This window comes from Somniosus microcephalus, chromosome 27 (assembly GCF_052327205.1).
Source record: "Somniosus microcephalus isolate GS21.2 chromosome 27, FLI_Smic_1.0, whole genome shotgun sequence".
NCBI lineage: Eukaryota > Metazoa > Chordata > Chondrichthyes > Squaliformes > Somniosidae > Somniosus > Somniosus microcephalus.
The window spans coordinates 28,831,973-28,848,059 of NC_141013.1; the positions used below are offsets into that span (position 1 = coordinate 28,831,973).

The 16,087-nt window shown below is 45.0% G+C and overlaps 1 long non-coding RNA gene across 1 annotated transcript in view; it reads right to left on the reverse strand.

Annotated features, from left to right (window-relative positions):
- The window catches only part of LOC147100103 (uncharacterized), a 180,103-nt gene that overhangs the window by 68,536 nt on the left and 95,480 nt on the right, over positions 1-16,087 (reverse strand). Inside the window, exon 3 of the long non-coding RNA XR_015073832.1 lies at positions 7,905-7,967. This is a non-coding gene — a long non-coding RNA (uncharacterized LOC147100103). The remainder of the gene's footprint in view (positions 1-7,904; positions 7,968-16,087) is intronic.

A 16,087-nucleotide genomic window follows, 5' to 3' on the forward strand; every position in this document is an offset into this window, starting at 1 on the left:
TTCTCTCTCTATTAGATTAGCTGGTAATATATCTTCATTTGATCAACATAGAGTACAGAAAGGCAAGCGATACCTGCATAACCCATCTATAGGTGAGTTTGGAAGGTAAACCTGCGATATACACACAAAATTGGTGAGAGGAGGAGGGCGGGGGGTTAACATGATTTAAAATTTATTAGCACGTTAATGGAAATGGTACTGCAGTGTCTATCATAGCAGAGACTATGTGCAGCACAATTTTATTGTTGCTGTCCAATGTAATCACTTTGTTATCCTTGGAGAACAAGGTGACAATTAATAGCCAGGAAAGGATTTGAACCACACCCAATCAAAGCCCTAATTCCTATGGGAAGGCAATGCTGGACATAACAGGTAAAGAGGACACAAAGGGTGTGGGGGAAGGTGGAGCTGGAGGAGGCTGGCGCGTGCTGTTGTGTTAACATAGTATGTCATTGTCGGCAATGTTTGAAATGATCTGTGGACACACACTGATAGAACAGTCAAACATAATATAGCTCATTTTGGCAGCGCTGCAGCATTTTGCATAACTTGATCGCAGTGCCAACATTGTGCCACCTGTTGCTTTTGCTGCACAACAAAATGCCAAGCCACTGAAGAAGGGGGCCCCATGTTCAGATGAAGAAGCTCCTCCCTCACAGCTGCAAGCCCCACCCTCACAAGAAAGCTTCCCACAAGCAAAAGTGGCACTAAGGCACCTTAGGGTAGACGTTACAACTTTGTCCGCCCCGTGCGCACCACCTATTGGTATTTGAGCACAGACGTCAGCAGGCCTGGCAGGATATTCCATCCATTTGTTGAGGTCATATTGAGATAGTTCATTTGTGTGACCACCAGCGATGAGTTTGGTGCCCTAACAGGGTAGTTGTCCGACCAGCACTCTCCCATTGACGTGGAGACTTCGGCAGAGTGTGGCCAATGGGAAGCACAGTTGGAGCATCTCCTCAAGAATGTTCCACTGATGCCGCTGAGGGATTGGGATCTAAAATCCCTAGTTTGATAACAGCAAGCTTTAGGGCAATAATTAAAGAAGATGAGCTTTTGCGTGTTTAAGTCAATCTTTTTCGAGGATGTTTAAGCAAAGCAAACAACACCTTGTTAATTATATTTAATTATTGCAATACTGCATCTGGTGTGAATGTATTCACTGTGCAGTGGTGCTGCTCTCTTACTTTTTCAAGTGCACTCACTCCTTTATAATGTATGTCCTCCTTCTAAAGGCACCACTAACTGAGGAACGAGGTGAGGTAGATGAAAGGTGGGAAAGAAAAAGAAAGTCTTGCATTTATATAACTAATTTCACAACCTCAGGACATCCCAAAGCACTTTACAGCCAATGAAGTAGTTTTGAAGTGTAGTCACTGTTGTAATGTAGGAAACGCAGCAGCCAATTTGCGCAAAGCAAGCTCCCGCAAACAGCAATGTGATAATGACTGGATAATCTGTTTTTAGTGATGTTGATTGAGGGATAAATATTGGCCAGGACACTGGGGATAACTCCCCTGCTCTTCTTCAAAATAGTGCCATGGGATCTTTCACGTCCAGCTGAGAGAGCAGACGGGGCCTTGGTTTAACGTCTCATCCGAAAGACAGTTGGCAGGATTTTCATTGAGTCGCGGAGGCAGGATTGGAAGCGTGTGGGGGGTTAAAATCTTGAAATCGGGGGGCACGAACCCATCCCGCCCCCAACCCACTTCCATGCCAGTTTCAAAGGAGGCGGGTACCCGACCCTTGCTGGGACCCGCCTCCCCGAGGCAGGAAGGGGATTAGTGCCAATTAACTGCCTGTTAACAGGTAGTTAACAGGCAGTTTTTAACCTAATCCCTATTTTTATTGCTGAAATGTGGGATTCCCGATGGCTCCAAACCACGCCAAGTTAGCGAGGCAGGCCGTCGGGATGAAGGGCTTGAAGGGGTCGAGGTGTCCGGTGTTCAGGTGAGTGATGGGTGCATGAGTGCAGAGGTAAGTGTGTTTGGTGTGTGTAAAGTGTTTAAAGAAGTTTTACTTACATGTACTCACCTTTGCAGCCTTCCTTCCTTCAGATCTCGGGAGTCCCTCATCTCACCGGCACAGAAAGCAGAATGGCCGCAATTTGTCAAAATCTGCAGCATTCAGCTTTCTGTTCCAGAGAGATCTCTAAATCATCCTGAGAGGAAGGAATTAACTTAGAGTACAGATTGTCAGTGTTTGACAGCTTCAAACAGCTGTGAAACGCTGATATTTCATCTGTCAAAAGCTCTTGCCAGATGAAATGTCTGTCTGTGATGTCACCTGTTGCCGGGTGGCCCTTAATTGGCCTGCTCAGCCCGCTGGGTGGGCTCAACAAGGTCAATCAAGTGAAAATCGCATGGGTTGGCCACAACTCAATAGAGGCGGGACTACAACCCCGAAAGTTGTAGTCCCGCCTCCTACATGCCTCCTCAATGAAAATCCAGCCCAGCACCTCCGACAATGCAGCATTCGCTCAGTACTGCACCGGAGTGTCCGCCTAGATTTTTGTGCTCGAGTCTCTGGAGTGGGACTTGAACTCACAACCTTCTGACTCAGAGGCGAGCATGCTACCAACTCTTTTGTGGCAGATTTTGTGGTGGGACCTGTTAGCACCGGGTGTCCGCCCAATTCCAATGGAAATATATAATCAGTGGATGTGAAAATCGATCGTTTTTTTTATAATGGATGACCAATCTGGTGAAGTAATGACTGTGCAGTTTTACGCAAGCCTTAGTTCAAACCTACAAAATGACTTAGCATTATCTCTCGATTTGTGTGTGCAGTCACACTAACACAACAAGAGCTTTCAACCCAAAACCTTAATCGACCTTGAGAACGGCAAGAGTCTGGAATGATTTAGACATTGCTGGTCTCATGAATTGAATGGTCATTTTTATCATTGGGAAGAAATAATTTAAAGATAATTTTTCAGAACATAATTTTTTATGGAAATTTGAATAATTTGAGAGATAGTGGATTGTATTTTGTAGGCAAAAACTTCAGATTGCATGAGACTACATCAGCTATGTGAAGTAGATAGTCATGTTCCATATGCACATAATATCTCTTGGAAATTTTCCCAGATGAAATCACATTATTTCCTTGATACATATGCATATGTTTCAAAAAAAGAAACAGATGGCAATTTATAATGTTGATAATTCAACTGGTAATCATCTGCAGCATAGATTAATTCATCCCCAAAATCTATTCTTAATACTATTTAACAAATATCCAGCTGTTCTCGGTACATTACTGGGTATTTGTGTACCTGACATAACAAATCTAATTGCCTTATTTTAGACATTAAAAAATCAGTTCCAATGATTATCATAGCCAACCAAATCTATTTCTGATAGCAAAAAGAAAGTAGATTAAGTGAAGAGAAATCTAAAATGGCAACAATTAGCAGGGTGAATAGCCATAATTTCAAATAAATAAAATTGTGTCACCATATTGAAACGTAAATCAAATACAATGTAATTACAGGAGCATTTTCTTTATTAAATGCTGGAAATATTCCTGGATGCACAGAGTGGACTTTATATGGTATTATGAATGAATGAAAAGTCAACTCCGGATAAGTAAATACAGTTTAATTGCAACAACAAGAACCTGTATTTATATAGCGCCTTTAACGTGAGAAAAAAGTGTAATCAGTCAAAAATTGACACCGAGCCAAAGAAGGAGACATTAGGAGATGTGACCAAATGCTTGGTCAAAGAGGTAAGTTTTAAGGAGCGTCTTAAAGGAGGGGAGCAAGGTGGACAAGCGGAGAGGTTCGGAGAGGGAAACCCAGAGCTTAGAATCTAGAAGGCTGAAGTTACAGCAGCTAGTGGTGGAGCAAAGGAACTGGGGGATGCACAATTGGCCAGAGCTGGAGGAAACAAGAGTTCTCAGAGGATTGTAGGGTTGGAGGAGATTACAGAGGTAGGGTGGGGTGAGGCCATTGAGGGATTTGAACATGAGGATGAAAATTTTAAAATCAAGGGCCGTGATTTTGCTGACTTCGGCAGGACCACGGCGGGCGGTGTCAGTGGCGGGTCCCAACCCCACTGCTGTCTCCATCCCGCTCTGTGAAATGAATTTCCCTTGATGGGGCTTGTTAAGCCCACCCAGCGCATTTCCCAGCCAATTAGAAGAAGCGTTATCAACCGGTTTCCTTAAAGGGACCATGTCCAAATTTATTTTGACATTTGTGCTGTCAGTGTTCTACAGCATTGAGGTGCTGCAAACACTGACAATGACTGCACAAAGGCATAGGGCTGCACCCAGGCTCTCGCATGACTCCCTCTATATACTTATGGAGGGATTTACAGCACACAGGGAGGTCCTCTTCCCTTCTCATGGGTGGAATCACACAGCCTGGTTGCACATTACAGAGGAGGGCACAAGCAGGGATGTGGTCAGGAGGACCTGGGTGCAGCACCGCAAATGTTTCAATGATCTCAGTGGATCATGAAACGTTAGTACAAAGCCACACTCAACCTCATCCTGCTGTGCCACTCATCAGATCCCCATCACTCTGCCTTCCCTACTCTACTCCTACACATCCTTACTCACACCAACTTACCTTGGACCTCCACCCATCCCTCTCTATCTATATTATCACATCCCCATCTCACACTCACCCTCATCCTAGTCCAGTAATACCAACTAACAACACACAAGGGTAGGCACTTGGGTATTTTATCCAATGTTCATGTAAAGTTTCTGTTAATGTGCTGTCAAACAATGAAACCTTTATTTTCAGCACTTTGTGTTCTTGGACAGATTTGTGTGCACCTTTGGAAGTGGCTTAGTGAGCTGTAGTGAATGGTGAGACATAACGGTACCCCCTTTAATGGTGATGAGTGTGAAAGGAATGGCTTGGGCATTGTAGGGCTGCTTTATGGTGTTGGCGTGGGGTGGTGCCAACCTGGTGCATCATGTGGCAGCCAGGGTATACAGTGTCAACTGAAGTAAATCTGGCCATGGTGAGGCCATCCCTGGCCTCCCGGGCAGCAATGTGGTTCGGTGCAGATGCCCTGTGTCCTGTGCAGCATCAGGTGATTGCGGAGAAGGTTGGTGTTGTTGTTGGTGCTATTGGTGTACCTGATGTTGGGGCTGATCGTGGTGGGATTCTGAGGACAAAGGTGAGAGAGTATAAACGGCACCCATGCTGATGGAATTGATGGCAGGTGAAGTAGAGATAACAGGAGCGATCTGTCAATGGTGAGATAGGTAATGAGGTCAGATTGGATGGAGACTTGTGTAAAGACTTGCAGCATGGTGAATCTGTTGTGGCGATGCAGTGAGGGATAGCTTGTGGCTGAGGGAAGATATCTCTGTAAGGTGCGAGCCTTTACTGTACATTTGAAGCTGTCAGCTCAACAGCTGATTCAATGGCCATTGAACTCCCGCCTCAGCTTGACAGACATAGTCCATGGCCAGCGTGGATCCTGTGGGCAAGCTGTCAAATGCAAAAGGTAAGCTGAAAATCATTCTTAAATGACTCTAAACAAGCCACTAATTACCTGAATTGGGTCGCCCGCCGCTGCCTGTCGGGTCTGCTCAGCGTTGACAGACCCGTCAAAAGAAGAAAGAGCATTGCAGAATTTTTTTTACTTACCTCAGCCACCTCACCTTTAGTATCGCTCCGAAGTGCCCGGCCTCCCGATGAACGCTTCCTGCATCTGTCGGTGTTTTTGCCCGGTGATGCTGCAGGGAGCGGAACCGAAGTTCGGGTCTGGGGTGTTACCGGGGTGATGCGCACGACGATGACGTCACGATCTCCAGGCGAAGGAGATTGGGGTGCAACGCCATACCGCCACCGCAAACCTCCCACTGAATATAGCGGGAGTCGATCTTCTCACCGCGCGCGGTCGGTAAGTGCTTAGAGACCCGTTATTGCCCTCCAGAGACGATAACTGGAGGTGCTAAGGAAGCCTATTTCTAGCCCTCTATTTTTAAAATGGGAATGTGTAGCTATGCTGTTACTATAACAATTTAAAAATTGCCTTCTGAGGCTGTTTTCTGCGAGTAAATCCATATCCCCATCTGGTATGTAGTGCCTGGTTCAAAGGGAGATGATGTACCTCTGTTTACATTCATTGCTTAAAATGTGTTAGAAGACACTCCAGTGATAATTAATATTGATCATTCGACTATCTACACTTACAGTCTCTTGTCTTTGCAGTTGTACAATCAGGGACAAGGCACTCACCATTGTGGGGGTTCCACTTTGTCCGACAGGTATGAAGATTATTTGAGGAAACCTGACCATTTGTTTTTATGCTTTCTGGAGTCTATTTCAATTGAAAGCTTTAATTAATTGTGAAAGCATCTTTTTATTTAATCTTCCTTTTGTACTAGTTTGACTTTGAAAGGAAAGAAGAGGTGTCACACTTCATGATTTTTTGACCATTTTCCCACAGAAAAGATTTAGAAAAAAGAGTTTCATTTAAGAGTTGTATTTTAGAGCAATGTGCACTAGCATAAGTTTTAATAAAAGGCACGGGACCGGGAGGGCAGAGGGAAGGTGATTAAACGCTTATGAGTTAGACTTTGAACTTGTTTCTGCGTGGACTGTAAATAATAAGCAATTCATTCATCTGTCTCAGTAATCGATAAAATCCTCATATTCATTGTGTTGGGATGCCTGGTCCCAGGCACTTGGCAGATTCTGGTTGTGTTTCAATAAGATGACCCACTGATGTGGGGAAACATAGCATATTCGTTATTGCATAGACAAGTTGCACTAATTGAATTAAGTGAGCCTGATCATAACTGTTACTCAGTATGTTTAATTGCTGTGATATAAAGCGGTGTAATGATTTATATCTGGTTTGTCTTACCAGATATTTTCTCGGTCTACCTTTGAAAAGATTGGAGAGTCATGTGGGGGCATGAACCACAAGTTCAGGTTACAAGGGAGCACTATTGTTACACCACTGGGTTAAACTATTATAGAAATAGATATTAGGCAGTGTGAATGAACATAAGGGGTATGGGATCTGCTCACAGGATGGATGCCATTGAACCCGAGAAGATACCTATCGCAGATGCTAAGCTTGGAACAGCAGGATACAACCCAAGGTAATAGTCTAGATTCCTACTTTGCCATTATGCTGTACATTCTAGAATTTGGTAGAGCACTTGGGAGAGTTCATTCTCATGTAAAACCTGTCAGCCAGGACACTTGGTCCAAATTAAGGAAACGGCTAAACCTTTTGAACTTTAATTTTTTTAACAGATGGAGTAGAATTAAGTGAGGTATTGTAATCTATCTAAATCTGATGTTCTAAATTTGCTGTTCTAATGTTTGCTTCTGTTTAAAATTCTGTCTGAACAAACATATATTAATAGTTTCATTGTAGACTAATAGTTTATCATTCTGAGCTGACCGCCTGCCAGTGTGGTGCTTAACATGAGAAGGAGTGTCTCCGATATTATTTCCAGTGCACATTTCAACAGTAAAATGATTCATTATTCACCCTGACTCCTGCTATCCTTGATACATTTTGCACAATGTCAAGTTTAGCCGCATTTATGTCAATATCTGACCCTAATTCATAAGTAGTTGAGAAAAGTTCCTGGGAGTGTGTGAGGTTCATAGATAGAATCATAGAATGTTATGGCATGGAAATAGGCCATTCAGCCCATCAAGTCTCCATCGGTGCATTTCTCCCCATGATTAACATGCTCAAGGGGCCTAACGCCTATTACAGGCTGCTGCCCTGGACTCTATGAAGTCACTAGCTTCAGGCGCTGAATTCTTGCCCCAAACACTCTTAGCCGCCAGAAATCAGGCGTGACGAGAGCCAAATTTCCCCCCTTTGTGATTATCCTAAATTAGCGCTCACTTGTACTGTCTCCTCAACCAGTGGAAATTGACTTACTAATCAGGGCCTTACCTTTTTTCTTGTGAAATGGGACCATGAGGTTGCAGGAATACATCGGAACACCAGGTGCTGTCACTGCAGTCGCAAGGAAAAATATGAGGAAGAAAAATTTACAGAAATCAAAACAACCCTTGTTAATTTAAAAAGTACAGAGTAGAACAGAAACCCAGTGATTTTTCAGTAAAAGGTAATACTGTAGAAATATAAACACAGAAATAGCTGGAAATACTCAGCAGATCAGGCAGCATCTGTGGAGAGAGAAACAGAGTCAATGTTTCAGGTCGATGACCCTTCATCAGAACTGGAAAAAGTTGGAGATGGAACAGGTTTTTAAGCAAGTGTGGAGGCAGGGAAAGGGGGAGGGGAGGAAAGAACAAAAGGGAAGGTCTGTGATAGGGTGGAAGGCAGGAGAGATTAAGAGATGGTGCAAGGCAAAAGGAGACGGTAATGGGACAAGTTAAGAAACAAAAGATGGCGCTAGATGAAGTGTAAATATACCATTGCTATTAATTATTCACCTTGGTCACCTGTCCTAATATCTCCTTAAGTGGCTCGGTGTCAAATTTTGTATGATAACGTTCCTGTGAAGCACCTTGGGGCGTTTTACTATGGTAAAGATGCTATATAAAAGCACGTTGTTGTTGTTGCTGTTTCTGCAGTCAGAATCATGTCAGTTCCCGAGCATGTTATTTTAACACTGCTTTTTCAATGTGCAATTGCCGTTAGTCACCATGAGGTGGCTATTAAGTGACCCATTGGAACTGTGCAGGGAAGTGAAGACGTGCCACACTCCAGCATTAAAGTATTTCATGACTGGCTGATTATCCTGTTCCGTTTCCTAATTTTTATTTTGCTGATAGGGTTGGGTTTACATGGTTTAAATGAAGAATTTAATCCATCAATATTCAGCGTGATGAATCCAGATGAGAAATTAACTTGAAAAGCCAAATAATTAACAGAAAGGAAAGCACTTCCATTTATATCGCACTTTTCACATATTAACATATGATACTTGTATAGAACACAACAAATACTTAACATTGTATGAGAATAATAAGGAAACTATCTTGATACTGGTATTGTGTACAGTACTATAATTTGATATACTATGTGCTGATAATTTATACTAAACTTTAGATCATTAAGTAAAACTGTAAAGTCTGTGGGTTGTGCAGTTAATAACGACACAGACTTCAGGAGTAACAAACAAACAGGACTTTACTATTCGAAGGTCAGGGCGAATCTGCCCTGTAAATCATGCCACAGCACTTATATACCGGTGTGGTCACCGTTGGTATTACCGTATACAGAAGCCAAACAAGTAGTGCCACACCTAAAATAGTTCTCTTAAAGGTGAACGGTTACATACAATAGTCTCTTAAAGGTAGACGGTTACATACACTACAATCCTCCCTTTTTAGCTTACAACATACGTATTCCCCATTAAACATAACATATATTCAACTTCATGTAAAACAATTTACAGATATTGGCCTAGAAATTGAGTTTTGGCGCAGCCAGGGCTTTAGCGCCGGAAGTTAGTGCCGGAGCTAAGTCGCGCTGGTCGGGCCCAAAATTCAATAGTTCTGCGCCCAAACGGCTGCCGGCGCTGCTGAGAGCTGTTTGCGCCTGAAAACTGGCGCAACGCGCTGAATTTCGGCGCTATTCCGGCGCTGCGGCGCCCGCTGCGGTGCGGCAGGTTCGGGAAGTGCAGGCCTCCTCCTTCCCTTAAGGAGGAGCTGCCTGCACCCGGCCGCGGCCCGCGAAAATCTTTTTAAAAATGAGCCCGGCACCTCGGACAAGTGCCGGGCTTGCTTCTGTTCCGGGGGGCCGGGGGGGAAGTCCGGGGAGGGAGCTGCGGCCAGGCGGCCGGCGGGAAAGCGGCCGGCCGCCGCGGGGCCTTTAATGCGCCGGCGCAAAAACATGTTGGACTCTGTTGCCAGAGTCTTAGTTGCGGCTGCCACAGGCGAGGCGGCCGCAACTGAATTTCGGCGCTGGGGCCCGTCGGCATGGCAACCGGGACGCTGCGCACACCGATGACGTCATCGGTGCCGGCGCAGCACTACCGGTCTACTGCGGCGGAAGGGCCCCAGGCAATTTAGGCGCCGGCGCCAATTGCAGCGCTAGGCCCTCTAGCGCCGCAAAATCGGCGCTAAGGGCACTGAATTTCTAGGCCATAGTCTCTGCGGAAAACAGTTCTCAGGTTCAGTCACTGTGGGAACAGTTCACAGATTCAGTCTCTGGTCTTGACTCGGTCCGAACAACATCTCTGTGGTGTAGTCGGTTCACATTGCTAGCGTGACTCATCCAATAGTCTTTCCCTTGACGTAACAGCTTGAACTTCCGTCCTGCTGAACCAGCAGTGCTGACTTTTACAAACAGCTGGACTGCCTTAGTAATTTTTCCCTACTTTCCCATTAGAAGTGATAATGATTTAGATGGTTATCATCTTCGGCTTCGTCTTTTCCTTTTTTGCTTCTTGGAGACTCTCGGGGCTCCCTTCTCAGCTGCCAGCTGTAGCGCCACCATCTCCCTATGTTCCTTAGACTTTAAGTGCTTCATCCTGATTTCTGCACTTTGGGAGTTTTCATCACAAGCTGGGCAGACCAAGTCCTCGTAATATTCCGTGTCACTCAACAGGTCACGGTAATATTCGGTGTCATCCTGAGCTAGTCTAGCGAGAGGGCCTGCTACTTCTTCCTTACCCAACTGGACGTTAGCCGACTGTTGTTCCCTCCCTAGACATCTTTCCTGAAGGGACTTCTTCATGCGTTCATAGTCATCCCGCTCTTCCTGGGTTTCCTGCAAATCCTTCACTAAGGACCTCATTTGTGATTTCAATACTTCCCCTTCCATCGGGGATTGATTGATCAGGCTATTCAATCCTTCTACTGGAGCAGCTGTTTCAACATTCTGTTGTTCACATAGACGTGATTCAGCGTACTTTTGGCATCCCAGTAAAATCTGTGTTGCAAACTCAGCTATTTCCATAACTTTTGAGAGCTCCGAACTCCTTCCCTTTGAAGGTTGAAGCTCGTGTTCAGATTGTTCCCATTGCAGAGTCTTGTCCCTCAGCATATGAAGGAGTTGGCTGACCGTTAACTCTTCCACGGGAACACTGTGGATCAGAGTCTTCTCCATTTCATCCACCTTTTCCTCCAATGCTTTCACCTTCTTTTCCTCTTGTACTTTGGCTTTCAGCGCTCGGAGAAGTTGCGCCTTGATGCTCTCTAGCTCATGTTCAGGGGCAATTCTTACAGTCTCTGTGTTTCTTACAGTTTCCTTTTCTTCCACTGAAAGGATTCCCAGTTGAATCTGTTCTTCAAGTTGTTGAACCTCGGTCATTGCCGCCTCATATTTGTCTTGGGTTTCCTTCAATATTTTTATGAGTTCTTGGACATCTTGTCTTTCATGTTCTGCCATGTCTTTCACCTCTAATTTCTCATCTATGGATGGAACTTCTACCGATGAGTCTGTCTTGGCCTTGAGCTCATCAAGAATTTCCTGCAGCCTTTGGACTTCTTGCTCATGTTCAACCTTTAGTTGCTCATATGCTTCTACTGAAACTAGCTTTTCGGAGGTTGCCGAGTTAACCCCCTCCAGAATTATAGCCTGGGCCTGTTCATACTGTCCTTTCAACTTCTCACACTCTGCTTGTAAGGAGTCGTAGAGAAGAACTGGAATAAAATCCTGGCTTCCTGAAGATTCCTCTTCATTTGCTTCTTTCGCAATTTCCTGTTGGAGTTCAGCCAAGGCTGCTATGCTATCTGCCTCTCGAAGTCTCACTGCCATCAAATCTTCTTTATTCTTGCAGTCTATCTCAGCCATTTTCCCTTTCCTTTCATTTAACTGAGTGAGTAGTCCCTTATTCTGGGCTGAGAGATATTGCACCTTCTCCTGTAGACCATTGCACTCCTTCTCTGCTCGACATAGCTGGTTACTGCTGATTTGGTTCTGTGTTTCAAGTTCCAACATCCTTTGCTTAGCTTCTTTCAGTTTCGCCCCTATAAGCTCCTCTTGCAACATGGCCACATTATTCTCATCAGGTAAAGAAGCGTTTCTCTTTTCTATGTCCAAGATTTTTTTCTGCATCTCTTTAAGTGCACATTGCGATTCAGCTTCTCTTAACCTTGCCTGCACTAGCTCCGTCTCCAATTGCAGGACAATATCCTCAGCGTAGCGTGGTTTGCCTTTATGCTGTATCTCTAGATCATGCAAATATTCTAACTCCTGAACATCATAAGGGAGACGTGATCGGTAATTGGTCACGATGGCTCTATGGTCGCTCTCTGCTTGAGCCAGCAGGTTCTGTTGTCTTTCCAGACTCTCCCATTCGGTGTCATAGAACTTTTTCATTGTTTTCATCTCTTGTACGAGACGGTAACTCAATTGTTCTAATTGTTGTCGTACTTTGAGATAACGTTGAGTTCGAGCCCGGTGTTCCTCCGTAATGCATATGTCTGTAACTTGAACAGACTCAGAATTCTCTGTCTTTATACACGCCATCGTTTTTCCAACCTTAGTCAGTGAGTTCATGTTAACCTTGTTTTTCATACTTGGGCTGGACTTATTGTCTTCCGGCTCAGAGTCTGAGCTGCTTGTCTGCACCGAGTCCTCACTCGTCATTGCTTGTAGGTAGTGCCATTCCATGTCTATTTTCTTGATCCACTCCCGTCCTAGAAGTGGTGGTCCTCCCTCAGGTAGTACGTATAAGTTCATTCTTGGGTGTTCTTTACCCCTATCTCTCACCTTGACTCTTATCTTTCCCATGGGGTATACTTTATGCCCCGTGTATGTCTGCAATACGAACTTGGTATCTCTTAAGGGTATATGTGAGAATAGCCTGTGGTAATCCCTTCGATTTATGACTGATACAGCTGATCCAGTGTCCAACTCCATTTTCACTTGGACTCCAGCTATTTTTTAGCATGACCCAGATAGTTTGTAGGTCAGCTTCCTTACTCACATTATGAATTCTCAGACTACCCAGCTCCTGGCCGTTTGGGTCTGAGTCTGAATTCTGTTCGTCTGAACTCTTCTCAGCCACCTTGTGTACCTTGTTGTACTTTTCCTGTGATGGCTTCCTTTGGTTGTTGGTCTTCTTCCCTGACCGGCATACCTTAGCGATGTGACCCAGTTTGCCACATTTCCTACATTCCTGGTTCTTAAACCAGCATTGGTTCTGATCGTGTGTTGTCTTCCCACAGCGATAGCATTTTGTTATACTCGAGGTAATTTGGTCCACACCGAGTGCCGTTGCCTTTAGCTGCATTTCCGCAGTTCCTTTCGCTGCGGCTTCGTTTGATGCTGCAATAAGGACAGCCTTATCCAGTGGAAGATCGTTCTCTTCGAGTAGTCGCTTTTGCGTCCCTTCCTTGGACAATCCGCATACGAACTTGTCTCGCAGTGCCTCTGTCAGATTCCCTCCGAACTGGCAGTGTTTCGCTAGCCTACGCAGTTCGACCAAGTATTCCGCGTTGCTTTCGTCTTTCCGTTGCGTTCTTGCATAGAATTTGAATCGTTCAGCCAACATCAACGGTGCGGGGTTCAAGTGATCCTTCAGCACTGCTACAATATCATCGAAAGTCTGATCCGTCGGTTTAGCTGGTGAGAGAAGATGCTTCAACAACCCGAATGTTTTCGCACCCATTATGTTAAGTAAGGTTAAAGCTTTTTCATCCTTTGCTATTTTATTAGCCTTACAATGTATCTCAATACGTTCCACGTACATGGTCCAGTCTTCTATCTCAGAATTAAAATCGTTGATGTCCCCACGCTCAGGCATCTTCCTTTCCTTGGGAACAACACAAGTATTTCTTTAAATTATTATTTTTTTTTTTATTTTCTAAGGTGGCGGCTTTTCCCGCGAAAATGGCGGTTTCCCGCTCTTTCCTTCTCTCCCCACCCCTTCAATGGCGGTTTCCCGCGTCTGTCGTCTTCTCCGCCTAATGGCGGCTTCCCGCGTTTCTTCCCTGGTGGGAGGGGTACGCTTTCCCCACAGCGGACAGGTTCAGCCGCTGGGCTGGCTCTCGCACAGTTCCCCTTACTCGGCTCTGTCTCTCTCTCCCGCTCGCATGGCTCTACCGGCTCTGGGTACACCCCGTTGACAGAGAACAGTTCAGCTGCTGGACTGGCTCTCGCGCAGTCTCTCTCCCCTTGCTCGGCTCTGTCTCTCTCTCTCCCGCCCGCTCGGCTCTACCGGCGCTGGGTACTCCCGTTGGCGGAGAACAGTTCAGCCGCTGGACTGGCTCTCACGCAGTCTCCCTTGGTCGGCTCTGTTTCTCCCGCACGCTCGGTTCCCATTCGCCTCCCAGCCCTCTCGCAGTCCGGTGCTTCCCTCCCCGGCTGCGGCTGAGTTTCTCTCTTCCCGCGCCTACGCTCCCGGTCTCAGCGCTTCGTGGCTTCGGTCGCTGCCCGGCTTTCCCGCCGATTGCAGTCTGGCTGTCTCACGACGCCGTTGGATCCGACTTTCCGTCCGGCTCCTTTCCCCCTCGACCGTGGTCGAGTGCACAGCCCTTATCCTCCGGATATTCTTTACACTTTCCCTTACTCACAGTCTCCGTGGCCGCCTTGCTTCCTGCTGATCAGCTCACTCCGCACCGTGGCAGAAGGGACAGTCAGTGCCTGTTGCTGATGGAAGCTTTTGTTGCTAAAGTCTTCCTCCTTTCTATTGCTGCAGCCTCGTGTTTTCTCCCAGCAGAACGACGAGGGCGGTTGCCTCTCTTCGACGCTCTTTAGTTGCTTTGGTAGTCTTCCCGCAGGGTACGATCGGACTCGTCGCCACTGTAAAGTCTGTGGGTTGTGCAGTTAATAACGACACAGACTTCAGGAGTAACAAACAAACAGGACTTTACTATTCGAAGGTCAGGGCGAATCTGCCCTATAAATCATGCCACAGCACTTATATACCGGTGTGGTCACCGTCGGTATTACCGTATACAGAAGCCAAACAAGTAGTGCCACACCTAAAATAGTTCTCTTAAAGGTGAACGGTTACATACAATAGTCTCTTAAAGGTAGACGGTTACATACACTACAAAAACCCTACAAACCAGGAGGGGTTCTTGTGGCATTCAGAGGTTCCTCCCACTTTACCTCATTTCACCCTAACAACAAATCTAAAGTGTTATGACATGGCTGATAAAATGTTGTATCAACTGTTTTAAGTTTTTATTGAACAGGAGCCTTCCCCGACTGACTAAAGAAACAAAATTAAATTAAAGGTTTGATAAGGAAATTCCAAAGAACTGTTGTCCATGAAGACAAGTCTGCATTGATTTTCTTTTTTATAAAATCCATCATGCAAAGAAAATATATTTTTCAGATGCATAGCTTCTGAACAAGTAGCCCCATATTATATTCAGTATTTAAAGAGTTAATTCTGCTCCTAATGATACAATAAAGACCAGAAGGACAATCCTTAAAAAATCCTGTTAAGTGCAGCCTACAATATCATGAATTTATTGGTCTGTGTGTACATTCTATGAAACATGCATCCACGCCTGTGACTACCTGTTAAATGCTGTATTCTCAAATACTGACGTATTGATTTAACCCAACTATGTTAAATGACTTTTCCAGTTCAATCACCCTTGTTGATTATAATGTCAAAAAAGTGTTTCAATGATAAACTTGACATATACATCTGAGCTCTCATCTAGAATGGAGAACAAAAGTACTCTATTTTTATGAGCTTCAGGGCAGAGCTAGAAATAACGTCTGTAGCGAAGCTTTCGATCAACAGCTAACGAAGTGTCCTCGACCTGAAACGTTAGCTCTGTTGCTCTCTCCACAGGTGCTGCCTGACCCTGCTGAGTATCTCCAGCATTTTCTGTTTTTATTTCAGCTTCCTAAACTTACTTAGTATGGAATTCCTTTTACACCCATGACAGATGTGCCGCAGAGCCACGGCCCTAAAGCTGGCCATGGCTTGAGATATTTATATTGGTGGCAACTCAATATATTCAATTGTAGTTTGCATTTTTATTCCCTCCAGCAAAACTGCATTTCAACATAAGAACTGCTGAATAGTTGGATTTCATTGGCATAAGTGGCATTGAATATAGACCAATATTTGTTGGACCTTCTACAATAGTTGAATGAACAACATCTCATTTAAGTGTCGGCCATGGCTCAGAGGTAGCACTCTTGCCTCTGAGTCTAGAGACTTGCACATGTAATCTAGGCTGACACTT